This window comes from Phragmites australis, chromosome 2 (assembly GCF_958298935.1).
Source record: "Phragmites australis chromosome 2, lpPhrAust1.1, whole genome shotgun sequence".
Lineage (NCBI taxonomy): Eukaryota > Viridiplantae > Streptophyta > Magnoliopsida > Poales > Poaceae > Phragmites > Phragmites australis.
Window position 1 is genome coordinate 38464441 of NC_084922.1, and position 14669 is coordinate 38479109.

Genomic DNA, 14669 nt, shown 5'->3' on the forward strand with positions numbered 1-14669 from the left:
TCTATTTGATGACTCATATGAGAAAGTTATATTACAAAAAACAATATATGATTTGACATTATAGGGATCAGTTATATATAGCCAGTATCATAGATATCCCACTATAATCATGTATTGATTTTTCTGATAGAATAAACCTAGATATTTGGTACCATAAAGATACATGTAGATATTCTTTTTGACTCCCGCCTAATGACGTTATTGGAACTATGTTGTATGAGCTAGCAAGTTATCTGCAAATGCAATATCAGCCATGTTGCTATTTGCTAGATACACGAGCGCTTTAATGACACTAAGATACAAAACTTTATATTTATATCTTTTCATTATCAACCCAATATATGAATGTATCTTGATTCATATTTAGAGACTGAAAGACCAAAAGTGTTTTGATATATATGATTATCCAATATCATTTGAATATTGGTGGATTGATGGATAAATATTCCTGAAAGAATATGCTCAAGTTATAGACTTAAAAAATTGATTTAACCTAAATCATTCATCTCAAATTACATCTTAAAATGATTATATACTTTGTCTTGTGTGGTTTGGAGAAGATATAAAATGCAATTAGGGTTTCATTATGAACACACATATACAATAGTCGTGTTTGGAGTAACCCTTCTGTGAAAGAAACTCATTTAGTTAGTTTTACCATAATGAATTTAACTGCTTGAAGTCATACAATGACTTAAATTATATACAATATATATTGTGATTTGTATTTAGATTCTGAATCGAATTCCATTAGGGATGTATAGGTCTAAATCTATCCAATTCATTTGATCTGCCAATGATATCAAATATGTCAACGTAATTTCTACATATACCATGGGGTATGTAGCATCGTAATTGATGCGGGTCTTTGCGTGAACCCTTGTACTATAAGTCTCGCTATTTCACTATCTTATTAAATGAAAAATTATTTTTGCTTCCGTAGGGAAGATATTGTGTTGTTGAGCGAAAACAATTCTTCTTAATTACTATTTTTGGTTTGACCAAATTTGAGTGCTGAAACACTCTACCTAGGACTTTTGGTCTGGATCAAATTGAAGGTGTACGATAATTTTGAGGAGAAATATATCAAAAATTTATAGTCTTTGTATTGATTGATTCTATAAAATCAATATAGTTTATGAAATATTATCCTGTTTAACTTTGTATTTTCCAAACAATAGAATTAAGGTATTCCAATGACCTAGTGCCTTAATTTGTATACACATTTGTGCTGAGCTTTTGGATGTTGAATATTCACAGACTTTAGATAGTGAATATCCATAAGGTGTCTATCAACTTAATGCTAATTTGTATTTACTGTCTTGGAGAATATTCTCCCCCTATTTTCAAGAATGCTTACAAGAAGTTGTATCTCTTGTGACCATACTTCTCTTAATTTAGTTTAGGAGTTGAGTGGTTTTGTTAGGTACATATACTATTTCTAGCACATTAATAGCGGGAATCGGATTTGATGACAACTTTATGATAAGTAAATGCATTGTTATATTATTTGCAATATGTTGCAAATACAAAATGCTCTGAATAAGGGTTCAGATTTCTGGTACGTGGATATAAGTAAGGATAGCAATTTTCCTCGTCGGGTTGGGTCCATGCGGGTGAAAAGATAGCCCCGCTAGGCCATAGGGTCAGGTCCCGACCAAGCCCGGGTTCGGGTTAGGGTCTTTTTTCTCACTTGTTGGTGTCACTCGAAACCCGCCAACCACCCGAAACCCAAAACCCGCAATTCTACGGTTGGTCATGTAAATAATTTGATTCTCTTGATGAGAGATTCAGCTATACCATTATAAGTATGAGCATAAGATACTTAATGTTGTAATGCCTAAAACCAAATTATTCTATGTAAATAGATTTGATCCTGTGTCCAGGATTATTTGCTCTAATTTTGATAATTAGGGTAATAAATTTGGCATAATTGTGATGCCTTATGTATAAGGAACACATCTAGGACTATTTTAGAGATGCATCAATTAGCATTATAAAATACATACATGGTCCATAAAATTATTGAATAGAGACACATGTATGTTTTTTAATATATTCAAGAAATTAGGTGTCATTTAAGGCAAGTGTGTCTTAAAATTAAATTCCATGTGACACTTGTGGTGCACACAAATATGAGGATTTTGGGAATTGATGTTGTGACCAATAGAATTATTAATAATATTTTTCATCATCTTTAAGGTAGAATGATCACGGCAATCATATCAAGTCTTAATTTCATCAAGATAGAAAAAATATTTTGTACATAATCTATGGTACGGATTTGATGTATGTATAGTACAATCCAAATAGTATTTAGAGAAGCTTGTTATATCCGTTGTTATGATTGAGAAGAGAAATTCATCTTTGTTGTCATCATGAGTTTCAATATAGAAACCATTCTGATGAATATATGTATAATTTAGTAAGGTACAGATTGAATCGGGATACAATAGAGTATTATCTATTATGACTTGAGTACCAATAAGAAGAGTAATTATGGTACGATCAGGGTCAATAATCATTACATCGCATCCAGCTATTTTTAAAATATTTTCTTGCCTCTTAGTAAGAATTTGAAAATATTTTATTCTCATAAATATAGAATTTATGGTGCAACTGTTCAGTCACATTTACTCTTCCATCGAATTGACTTATGTAGAATCTATATGTAGAAGTAACCATAAAACTGTAATACTCCCACTATTCCCGGGTCCTAAACCTGGCTCTCGTAAGGGTTTTGACAGAGCTAGCTTCAAAAATTTCTAAAACTCAATAACTTTATCTTTAATTTTATAAGTTGTAGCTACAAATAAATTGAGAATATTTAATTAATATACTATATTTTTTTACTGTAAACTAAAAATAAATATTTAAATTACTTTATTTTATTTGATAAACTCTAAATCGTTCCTGATCTCGTAGCTGTAAATGGGCTTCGCACGCATAGCAGCCTTCGCTGACATTCCGACTGACACCATCTGACCGCGTGAAACACGAGGCGCATGTAAGGTGCAACTTTGTCAGCTTCCGCTCTCCATTTTCTTCTCAAATTGAGAAGTTTGTTGGCTTGTTGCTGTGAATCACACACGTTATCCACGTTGCTCTCGTATTTTACGTAGGGGCGGTCAGGAGTGACCGTTTTTGAATCGTTTCGAGGGGGGCCCTTATGTTTTTGATTTACATTTTTCTACTAGACGCGTCCTTTACCATAGTCTCTATTTTATTGCATGTTTATCCCGGAGAAGTTAATGCGTAGATATAATTGTGCTGACCTTTTTGACTTGAGCAAACTCGGGGATGTTTTTCCCTGTCCACATAATTTTATTGGGGGAAAATACTTTTTGACTCATTAATTATGCCGGCAACAGTAGAGTTGGCCTTGTCATGTGATCCACGTCTCTTTCCAAGAAAAAACCAGCAAAGTAAACAAAAGTTGCCACTGTTGTATATAATGGAATTTTTAATGTGTGAAATCTCTCTGTGCGCCGAATCTAGCAGTTGGCCGGGCCTTCTTTCCTTGGCTTAGCTTAGGCCCACGGCCTCCCTATATTTGGAGCAGCCTGCTAGCTTTCACAATAGGGGGCTCGAGATGAGGAAGAGGGGCGTATAAATCATGCTTGAGGTGACGGCGAAATGGCCAGAGCTGAGATCCTCTCACGCCCGTGGGAGGTTCAGGGCGTGCCTGATTCGGAGGAGAGGGCTCGATCCTCGTGTGTGCGGGCGAGTGCTGGTGCCCTTTATCTTCTACTCTTCTTCCCCAAGATGAACACAAATTGATACATATTTTGCTTTCCCCTCTTTCTTTCTTCTCGGTTTTGCATCGGTGAGTTGGAGCCTGGGGTATCCTCGTGCTTCGCCGGTGTGATTTGGTGTTGAAAGAGAAGATTAGTGGTGTCTGGAGTTGCACAACCGAGGCTTGCCCACACGTGCCGATTGCAAACCCTGTACACTCTATTCAAACCCTGTATATAAAACTGGATACTTTCAACATTTAAACTTTGGTGGGTAATGTTGTATATTATGGAATCTTTAATGTGTGAAATCTCTCTATGGGTCGAATCTAGCAGTTGGTCAAGCCTACTTTCCTTGGCTTCACCTAGGCCTGTGGCCTCACTGTATTTGGAGCAGCCGGCTGCTAGGGTTCACGGTAGGGGGCTCAAGATGAGGAAGAGGGGTACATGGATCGTGCTTGAGGTGGTGGTGAAACGATCGGAGCTAAGATCCTCTCACGCTCCTAGAAGGCTCAGGGCGCGCCTGATTCGGAGGAGAGGGCCCGATCCTCGTGCATGCAGGAGAGTGCTAGTGCCCTTTATATTCTCCTCTCCTTCCCCTGGATGAACATAGATTGATACATATTTTGCTTTCCCCTCTCTCTTTCTTCTCGTTTTTGCATTGGTGAGTTGGAGCCCAAGGTCTCCTAGTGCTTGGCCGGTGCGATTTGGTGCTTGAAGAGAAGGTTGGTGGTGTCCGGAGTTGCACAGCTAAGGCTTGCCCACACGTGCCCATTGCAGTGTGGTGGGGCTTTCTATCTCCGTCTTCCTCTTGCCCGGCGGTAACGGTGGGTGATAGGATTTCTGGGACGGCGACCTTCGAGTCGTGCCTTGCCTCTCTTGTTCACTCCTTTCATCAATTCTCGTTGTGAGTTTTACTCTGTTTCGCACTGAACAACATGGTTATATATTCTTGTTGCTCGGTGATGATTACATATATTAAGATCGAACTAGCAAGTTGAGTACAATAGATGAGATCTTGAGTAGTTCTCTGTTTTTTGGATGGTCTAGGCAATAACTGTTTTGGCACTTTTATTCCATTTTGATCGGTTCTACATACCCATTTTGAGGTCTTGTTATCTCTCAGTTCTCTACCTAGTTGTGTTAAGCTCCTGGATATGTGATGTGGCTTGATTGATTTAGAGAAAAATAGTATACAATTTTGTCTCAATAATTGGGGTTTTGAGCTCTGCTGGTCTGTTGTGCTGCTAGACTTGTGTTATACAGGTGCTTGTTTCCTTTTTTCAGTGCTCATGCACCTGCTCAGAAGCCTTGTCCAGGATGCTGAAGTAATTTCAGAGAAATTTTGCTCATGATCTTAATCTAGGTGTAATCTCAGTTGTTAATATAATCTATGATATGAATATAAAACAGCTTGGAAGTAGTCTTTCATAATTCTGGAGCCTATTGTTAGTATTCTTTGAGAGCAAATTTTAATATTACACTTCAATGTTTAGTACTGTTCTTTATATACATAATGAATGATATATTAGTCATGAACTGGTGCTTCATTCTTGCAATATCAGGTATATCCTTTATACTAATTTTTTCTCTTGTTATGTTATTTGCGGTATATGGATATATATTCTCCTATGATCGCACTTCTTACAACAGCCACTCCTTTTCTTATGCATTCACCAACAAATTCATGACCGTTTCCAGTCTTTTTTTCTTTTTGAAAAAAGAGAGAACAATGTAGGCCTTGTTTAGAAAAAAAACATAAATTAGGGATATTTTCTTCAAATCGGCAAGTATTTTGGGCAGAGGTGTATTTCCAGTAAAATACACGCACTTCGGACAGGCGGGTACAGTAATGATTATCAAGGGACTTTTGCTTAGGGCAGTGAACTGACTAATTGCGTTCGAAATAGTGTTGCTGCGAGCCGTACACAAATTAACGATATGGATTTGTGGAGGTAATGGCACCACATGGAGCCCAGCTGCTGCTGATCAGAGGGTCCTAAACACAATTCAATTGCCGCCGCAGCATCACATGAGAGGGACTAATGATCTAGATCGGTTTATAAACAGTAACATGGGGTGGAGTCTCGAAAGGGATCCTGGCGCCTGAGCGATTAAGTGGGTATTCAATGACTAGTTTAGAGTTACGTTTAGTTTTTTTTTCTTTTTTACTTAATTAGGTAGTAGTGAATTTTTATTTTTTTTAAATTTTGAATAGACGAAAAATACAAAAACCTAATCATTAGTTAAACACTTTTATTTTTATTTATTTATTGTTTTTAGACCTTGCACACAGCTTGACGACGACTTGGGTGACGGTAGTAATTATGAGGGTGTGCAAGCAAGTCAACAAAGTGAAGGCGTGGCACACGACATGCACCGCCGCAACAAAGACGGGTTTACAGAACCTTTAAGCTCCATTGGCATGACTAATTGGATTGACTAACCTCGAGAAAGATGAGTCATCTCCGTGTCTGTGTCCTTTTGAGAAATTCAGTGTGATTCCCTCGGTAAATATTGCGAGTAGGATTATAATGTTGAAAGAATAATACTATTGTATTGATTTAATGAATTGTTGAGAGAATAAGTTAATTTTATTCTCTCGAACTATGACATTTGTCCAAATAATCTAAATTTTTAAACTGTTCATTTTATTTCTTCGAACTATCACTACCGTCTATTTTACCCCTCGAAATGATTTTTCTCGATGTTTTTATGACGTGATGGCGGTTTCGCCACGTGGCAGTCCAAATCAGCGTGTCCAGTCAGCATGCTGACATCATCATTACGCAGTAATTCGATTTTTCTTTAGAAAAATAATTCATTAAATAGATTATTCCGAAAAATAAGTTTTATGTTTAAAAAAATCTCAAAAAATATAAAATAATTTCGATATATGTTTTAATATGTTTTTAGCTCTGTTTTTATTTCTGTAAATATTATTTAAAGTTTTTCTAGTATAAAAATTATTCCAAAAATGTTAGAATAAATGTTTTAATTTGGAAAATAGTTTTAGAAAATATAGATTAATTCTGATAAAGTTTAAAACACTTTATTTGATAAAATAAATACTTTTAATATGTTTTGTTGTATAGAAAATTATTTTTAATTTTAGAAAAATTAGGTTTAATTTCAAAAAAATAGTTTTCGTAGATGTAGTTTTCGCGTCGTTTCTAGCCATTTATAATTAGTTTAGCCGTACTTTTTGGACATATTTTGGGCACATTTGAGCATATTTTGGCACATTTGGATACAGTTGGTCGTATTTTAGCCACATTTGGCCACATTATGACACATTTTAGCCACATTTTGATCATATTTGGGTACATTTTGGCATATTTGGGCCCATTTTAAACACATTTTGAGCACATCTTTGATACATTTTTGTTAAATTTGGGCACATTTGGCCACATTTAGGAACATTTTAGGCATATTTGGTCATATTTGGAAACATTTTAGTCATATATGGGTACATTTTGGGTATATTTTGGTCACTTTTTGAGCACATTTTGGGAATATTTGGATAAAATGTGCTCAAATATGACCGAAATATGCCAAAATGTGACCACAATATGACCAAATGTGATCAAAATGTGCCTAAATAGACCAAAATGTAGTAAATATGCCCAAAATATGCTCAAATGTTCCCAAAATGTACCAAAAATATGCTCAAATATGCCCAAAATATGCACAAAAGTACGGCTAAACGAATTTTAAACGGCTAGAAACGACGCGAAACTACGACTAAAACGACAAAAACTATTTTCTGGATTTAAACCTAATTTTTCTAGAATTAAAACTAATTTTATATACAACAAACATATTACAAGCATTTATTTTATCAAAGAAAATATATTTAAACTTTATCAGAATTAATCTATGTTTTCTAAAACTATTTTCCAAATTAAAACTTTTCTAACATTTCTGGAATAAATTTTACACTACAAAACATCAAATATTATTTACAAAAATAAAAACAGAGCTAAAAACATATTAAAACTTTTATCTAAATCATTATATATTTTTGGATTTTTTTTAAACATAAAACCTATTTTTCAGAATAATCTATTTTCATGAATTATTTTTCTAAAAAAAATCGAATTACTGCACAACGCTGATGTCCACGCTGCTACGTGGCAAAACAGTCACCACGTCATCAAAACTACAGAGAAAAACCACTCCGGGGGTAAATAGACGGTTTAAAAGTTCAGTAGTTATCCGAACAAACATGATAGTTCGAAGGAGTAAAATGGACTTATTTCATATATATATATATATATATATATATATATATATATATATATATATATATATATATATATATATATATATATAATGATGAAGTGGTGTCATTGAAGAGACATGTGTCTCTCCAATGGACACAATAAAATGATTTAAAGTCTCTTCACCAATAAACATGTCCCTTCGGTGAAGACACATATTTACTAATTGATTACTAACTATAATCAAATTTTAACGCTCCTCTTTAATCAATTATCTGTAATGTAAACTTCTTGTTTAAAAAACTTTCCTAAAACCCTATAGTGAAAATATGATGATAGAGTGGTATGTTGATATGCTATTAAAACACCTTTAAAATTTAATGGGAAAATGTAAGGAGAAAATTATATGATATATATTAGTCATTGTCCCATTAAAAAGGTTATATGAGAAATCTAGATAGCAAAAACTAATTTAGTAAGATTAGAGAATAATAATTATGATCTATGGATCATATTAAAATCACTAAAAACATCTTGGAAAAATAGGAGGAATAATAATAATATGGTGTTAAAACTATTTTAAAATCCAGTGATAAATAAGGAGAAAATGGTACAACATATATTGATTATTGTCTCTTTGTAAACTCATACGAGAATAACTTTTTTTAAAAAAAACCCATAAGCGAGTTTAGAGAGCAATAGATATGTCTTTGATACCTACTTTAAAAATATCAAAAGAAAAAAAAATAAGAAATATGACATATGATATTATGTAGATATTACCTCATTAAAAACCTTATATGAGAAATCGTATAGGAAAAAATTACAAAGGAAAGAAGTGCAATATAATATGAATATATTATTATATCGGGATCAACTTGCTCTGAACCTTGCAAAACTCGTAGTCATCGCATACCAGTTCTATGAATACATTTTGGAATGTAAAAGTTGGTAAGGACTTAGCAAAAGTGAGATTATCACATGATTTAATTTGTAAGATCTCTATCTTCTATTATGAGAATAAAAAAATTTAGGAGCAATATATTTGATAGTATTACTCTTTATATAACATGTTTGCATTTGAGAAATGTATGCAGAACTATCTTCATAGATAATTATTAGTTGGTGATTCAATGGAACCACTACCACATAACTTTTATATTGTTGATCATTCTGCGAAGCCATGTATATGTATGTGATGTTTCAGAATGATAGGTAGAAGTAGTCACTGAAATCTGTTTTGGTGACTCGTATGAGATGACTATATTATCATAAAATCAGTTTGTGAGTTGGCGTTATGGGGATCAATTATATAGCTACAATTTGGATATCCCACTATGGTTACATCTTGAATTTTCTAATAGAAAAAACTAGATCTTTGGTGCCATAAAGATATATGTGGATATCATCTTTGACTCTCACCTAATGGTGTTGTTAGAGTCGCGCTGTTTAAGCTAACAAGTTATCTGCAAATGTAATATCAGGCATGTTGCGATTAACAAGATACATGAGCGCTTTGATGGCACTAAAATATAGAATTTTATGTTCAATATCATTTCATTATCAACCTAAAATATGAATGGATCTTGATTCATATTTATGGATTGAATGACCATAATTGTTTGATGGATATAATTGTCTAATATCATTTGGATATTGGTGGACTGATGGATAAATATTCTTGAATGAATATGCTTAAGTTGCAAACTTAAGAGAAATTTGGTTTTATCTAAATCATTCATCTCGAATTCCATCTTTAAGATAATTACATATTTTGTCGTATGTGGTTTGGAGATGATACAAAATCTAATTAAGATTTCATTATGAACACACTTATGTAATCGATGGAGTAACCCTTCTGTGCAATGAACTCATTTAGTCAATTGTACCACAATCAACTTAACCGCTTCAAGTCATGGAATGATTTTAAGTTGTACATAATATATATTACGTTTTGTATTTAGATTCAGAATGTGAAGTCTATTACAGACTTATATGTCTGAATCTATCCAATTTATTTGATCTGCCAATGATATTAAATATGAGAACATAATTTTCACATATATCATAGGGTATGTAGCAACGAAATTGATGCTGGGTCTCTACATGAACCCTTGTGTTACAAGTCTTACTATTTCACCAACTTATGGAATAAAATCTATTTTACTTCCATAGGGAAGATATTGTATTGAGTGAAAGCGATTCTCCTTAATTACCACATTTGATTTGATCAAGTTGAGTGTTGAAGCACTCTACCCAGGATTTTTTTTATGAATCCAATTGAAGTTGTAGTCTTTGGTATTGATTTATTATATAGAATCAATATACTTTGTGGAAATATTATCTTGTTTTAACTTTGTATTTTTCTCAAAACAATGGAGTTAAGGTGTTCTCATGACCCAGCGTCTAAATTTGTGTACATATTATGTTGGGTATTTGGATGCTAAACATATATAGGCGTTTGGATAGTGAATATCCATAAGGTATCTATCAACTTAATGTTGATTTGCATTTATTGTTGTGGAGGAGGAATTCCTCTGTTTTCGCGGTAGCTTGCAAGAAGCTTTATCCTTTATGATCGTCCTTCTCCCTCTCTTATAATTTAGAAGTTGAGTGGTTTTGTTTGGTACCTCCACTCTTTTCGGCATATTCCTATTAGGAATATAGGATTTGGTGACATCTTTGTTGTCAGTAAATGCATCTTGACAGATTATTTGCAATATGTTACAAATACAAGATATTCTGAATAAGAATTCAGATATTATGTACGTAGATATGAGGACTGAATGTTAACATGTATGACGTTCTCTTATGATTCCTGTCATTTTTTGTGGTATCTATCTCTCCCTAATGTTGTGAATTGTCCTCAAAATGCTATGAGCATTTGGGCAATGAATATGTCTCATGTGAGGGACTCGTGATATTATATGATTGACGAATAATTATATCTCATATGAATCTTTAATGTCCTTTGATGTATGTTGTATGGTGGTGATATTAGTACGTGCAGAACATAATGGATTTGCAAATGAGAAATATTTGGCTGAGGCCAAATTTTTACGTATTAACTGCAATGGAGAGAGTCGTGTGATTGCAATTGAATGGATTTAGTTTAATGATGCCGTGTGTAAAGTCGCATGTTACCAACAAGATGTTAGCTAATTTCAATTCTATAGTTAGTCATGTAAATAATTTGAATCTTTTGATAAGAGATTCAGCTATACCATTATGGATGTGCACATATGATACTTAATGCAGTAGTGTCCAAATCCCAAACAATAATTGAATGCATGTTAAGTAACGATATTATCCATGTGAATGAATTTAATCTTACGTCCAGCATATTTTGCTCTAATTTATTTGAGCAATGAGTTTAGTATAAGTGTGATGCTTTATATATAAGAGACACATGTAGGACTATTTTTTGATGCATCAATTAGTATTATAGAGTACCTAGATGATTCATAAAATTATTGAATAGAGCCATATGTATGTTCTTCAATGTGTTCAAGAAATTGGATGGTGCATTATGAATTTTAAGGTAAGAGAACTTTAAAATTAAATTCCCTGTGTTGCATGCTGTGCACACAAATTTGATGATTTTAGAAATACTATGACCAATAGAATTGTTAATAATTTTGCTCATCATATCTAAGGAAGAGTGACCAAGACAATCATATCAATTCTTGATTTGATCAAGATGGAAAAATTATTTTATATGTTATGGATTTAATGTATGTATGGTACAATCCAGATGGTATATAGTGAAGCTTGTCATATCCGTTGATTAAGAGGAGAAATTCCTCTTTTGTTGTCATAATGGGTTTCAATGTGAAAATCATTCTAATGGATATCTCTACAACTTAGTAAGGTATGGGTTGAATCGAGATACAATAAAGGATCATCGATTATGACTTGTGTACCCAAAAAGGGAGTAATTACGGCATGACCAGAGCCCACAATCACTGTATCGCGTCTAGCGATTGTCAAAATATTTCCTTATCTCTTAGTAAGAGTTTGGAAATATTATGGTTCCCTGTAATGTAGAGTTTGTGGTACATATGTCCACAAGCCATATTTCTTTCACCATCGAATTGATTCTCGTAGAAATCTATATATAGAAATAAAGAATTTAATATGAAATTTTTTTATTAGATATATATTTAGTATCATAAGTACTGATACAATATTATATTACAACACTTAATAGAACGTAGATAACATGGTATCTAAGGAATTGATAGACAAGTTAAGATCTCCAAACATGTCGTGCGAAGAAAATTCGGCAAACATGTTTTTCGTGCTCATGGGATTTTCTAGTTGCAGAAGAGTCTAGTTATTACTTAGTTTGTGTAGAACTTATTGTGAGCAACTAGCCTCCTTGGTGGAGTTAGTTTGAAGATTTGAAGTGTGTTTCGAATCTTTGTCCTTGAGTAGGTCGGTTACGTCCCACGAATTAGAAATACAGATCAATTAAATATTTTGGGGTGCGACATTTCTCAGTGGAGTGCTTGTAGCATCCATACTTGTGACAAATATTAAATTTGTCAAGTTTGAAAATGCCTTGACCTTGACCTTGATCCGGATTCTGCTTCTTGTTGCGTTTGCGTTTAATATTGAAGTTCTTTGTATGGCGTCTAAAAGAGCTATCGAACTTGTTGTTATTCTAAATATTAGTATGTACTTTAGGTAAAGGAGCAGCACCAATTTGATGCTAATGATGATTTCTTAGAAGCAGTAATACATGGATTACATCAAAATAAATTTGGTATTCTCTTGCAGGGTATTGTTGTTGTAAGATCCTATCAGCGGGAAGTATAGTAGATAAAGTTTTATCTAACTAAACTGTATTTGTAGGTTCTTTTTGCAGAAACGTAATTTTGAGCAGATTTTATGAACAACATGATTGTAATCTATGACGGACTTGACATCTTGGTGTCAGAGATGTGTCCATTCATAACTTGCATCGGGCAGAATGACTGCCTTCTATTGTTCTTATCTGGTTTTTGAGAGCTAGCCATAAGTGCTCGGATTCTCTTCCATCAGATACTCAGATTTGAAATCCGGACAGATTTGGTGTCTTATTATGTATAAAGCTCTATATTTTACTTGATCTGTTAGTGGCGAATCTCCCTCGTGGGGAGGTTGGAGTACCACTATATTCCATGGGATGCAGGATTAATCTTGACGTCCATTGTCTATGTTGGATAATTGTGACCATCAAGCGCGAGTTCATCGAACTTTTAACCAGTCATTGTATCTTATATAGATTTGACCATATATTTGATTAATTTACTGTAAGTAAATTAAAAATCATCATGTTATTATTGTAATAATGATGCAAAATTTTTGTAAAGTCAAGTTGTGACTTGAATTACGTAGTGTAGACCTCAAATTATGTAGCTAACACGTTAAAGATAATCACCAAATGTGGTGTCGATCTCGCAGCAGTAGGAGGCATAATTTGATATTTATCAGTAGATGTTTATGTTCCTATAACCTTGTGTTAAGCTAAGTAGAATATTTGGAATAACATGTTGAAGGTAATCATTAGGTTAATATGATAAAATATAGACCTCGTAGTAATAGTGGATAATCTGGAAATATGCAGTAAATATTATTGTTCCATTACTTGTATTTCACAAATATTAAATTGAGATAGTCATATAGAAGGTAATCACCAAAATGGTGTAGACTTCAAATGCAGTGATTAAACCATTTGACGGTAATCACAAAAAATGATGTAGATTTCAGAGTAATGGTTTAACATTTTTACGGTAGTCACCAAAAAATGGTGTAGACCCCACAGTAGTGGGCGAGTAATTTGCTGTTATGAGCATAATCTACAAATATTACAGTAGATTTCATAACATCCACAATCTTGTGTTATACCAATATTAGTTGAGGTGGTCTCTTAATTTTGCATTTAATTCTGCTTGAATTAAGTACTTTTGGTCATAAAAGATCATTGGGCTTAATTAAGGTGAATTAATATGTAATTATGCAAGAAAAAACTCAATTCCAAAATTAACACGATCGTTAATTCAACTACATGCTATAGGGAATGCTTAATTGCAAACACATTGAACATTACAGATTTTCCGGAAAAAACAGAGACTGGAATACATATTTACATTATGTAAATATAATACAGTGCCATACATTTAAAATTAGACAGTTTAAATGTAAAAATAAAATGCACAGTATATTTTATGATGTAATTTCAAAGAAATATGATGTCTTTTCTGTAAAATGACCATTAACCTCTTGATTGCCGACCGAATGGGCCAAGACAACCTGGGTTGAGGCCCATTCGGCTAGGCTGGGGATCCACCCTATATAAAACGGATGGGATGGGGGAACCGGTTAGGGTTTTCACCCCGTCCGCCCCGCCCCATATAATCATGATGGCCCACTGCTGGGGGATCGTGGGGAGGAGGCCGTTGGAGATTTGGTTGGTGCCTGTGGCCGATATAGGATGCCACTGTTCGGACTGACCTCCGCCTGAGGGGCACACAACCGCTGCTGGAGGGTGAATGAGTGTCGCCAATGGGCTGGTGGCCACCGCTACCATCTTCGGCCGGCTCGAGTTGGCCACCCTTGGGCTGGCTGCCGCTGGATCCGATCGGGTCTGGCTGGTCACCCTTGGGTTGACCGCCTCAAGATCTGGGCGGTTGCTGTCTTGACAAGCTCATATGATGAGGGAAAATGT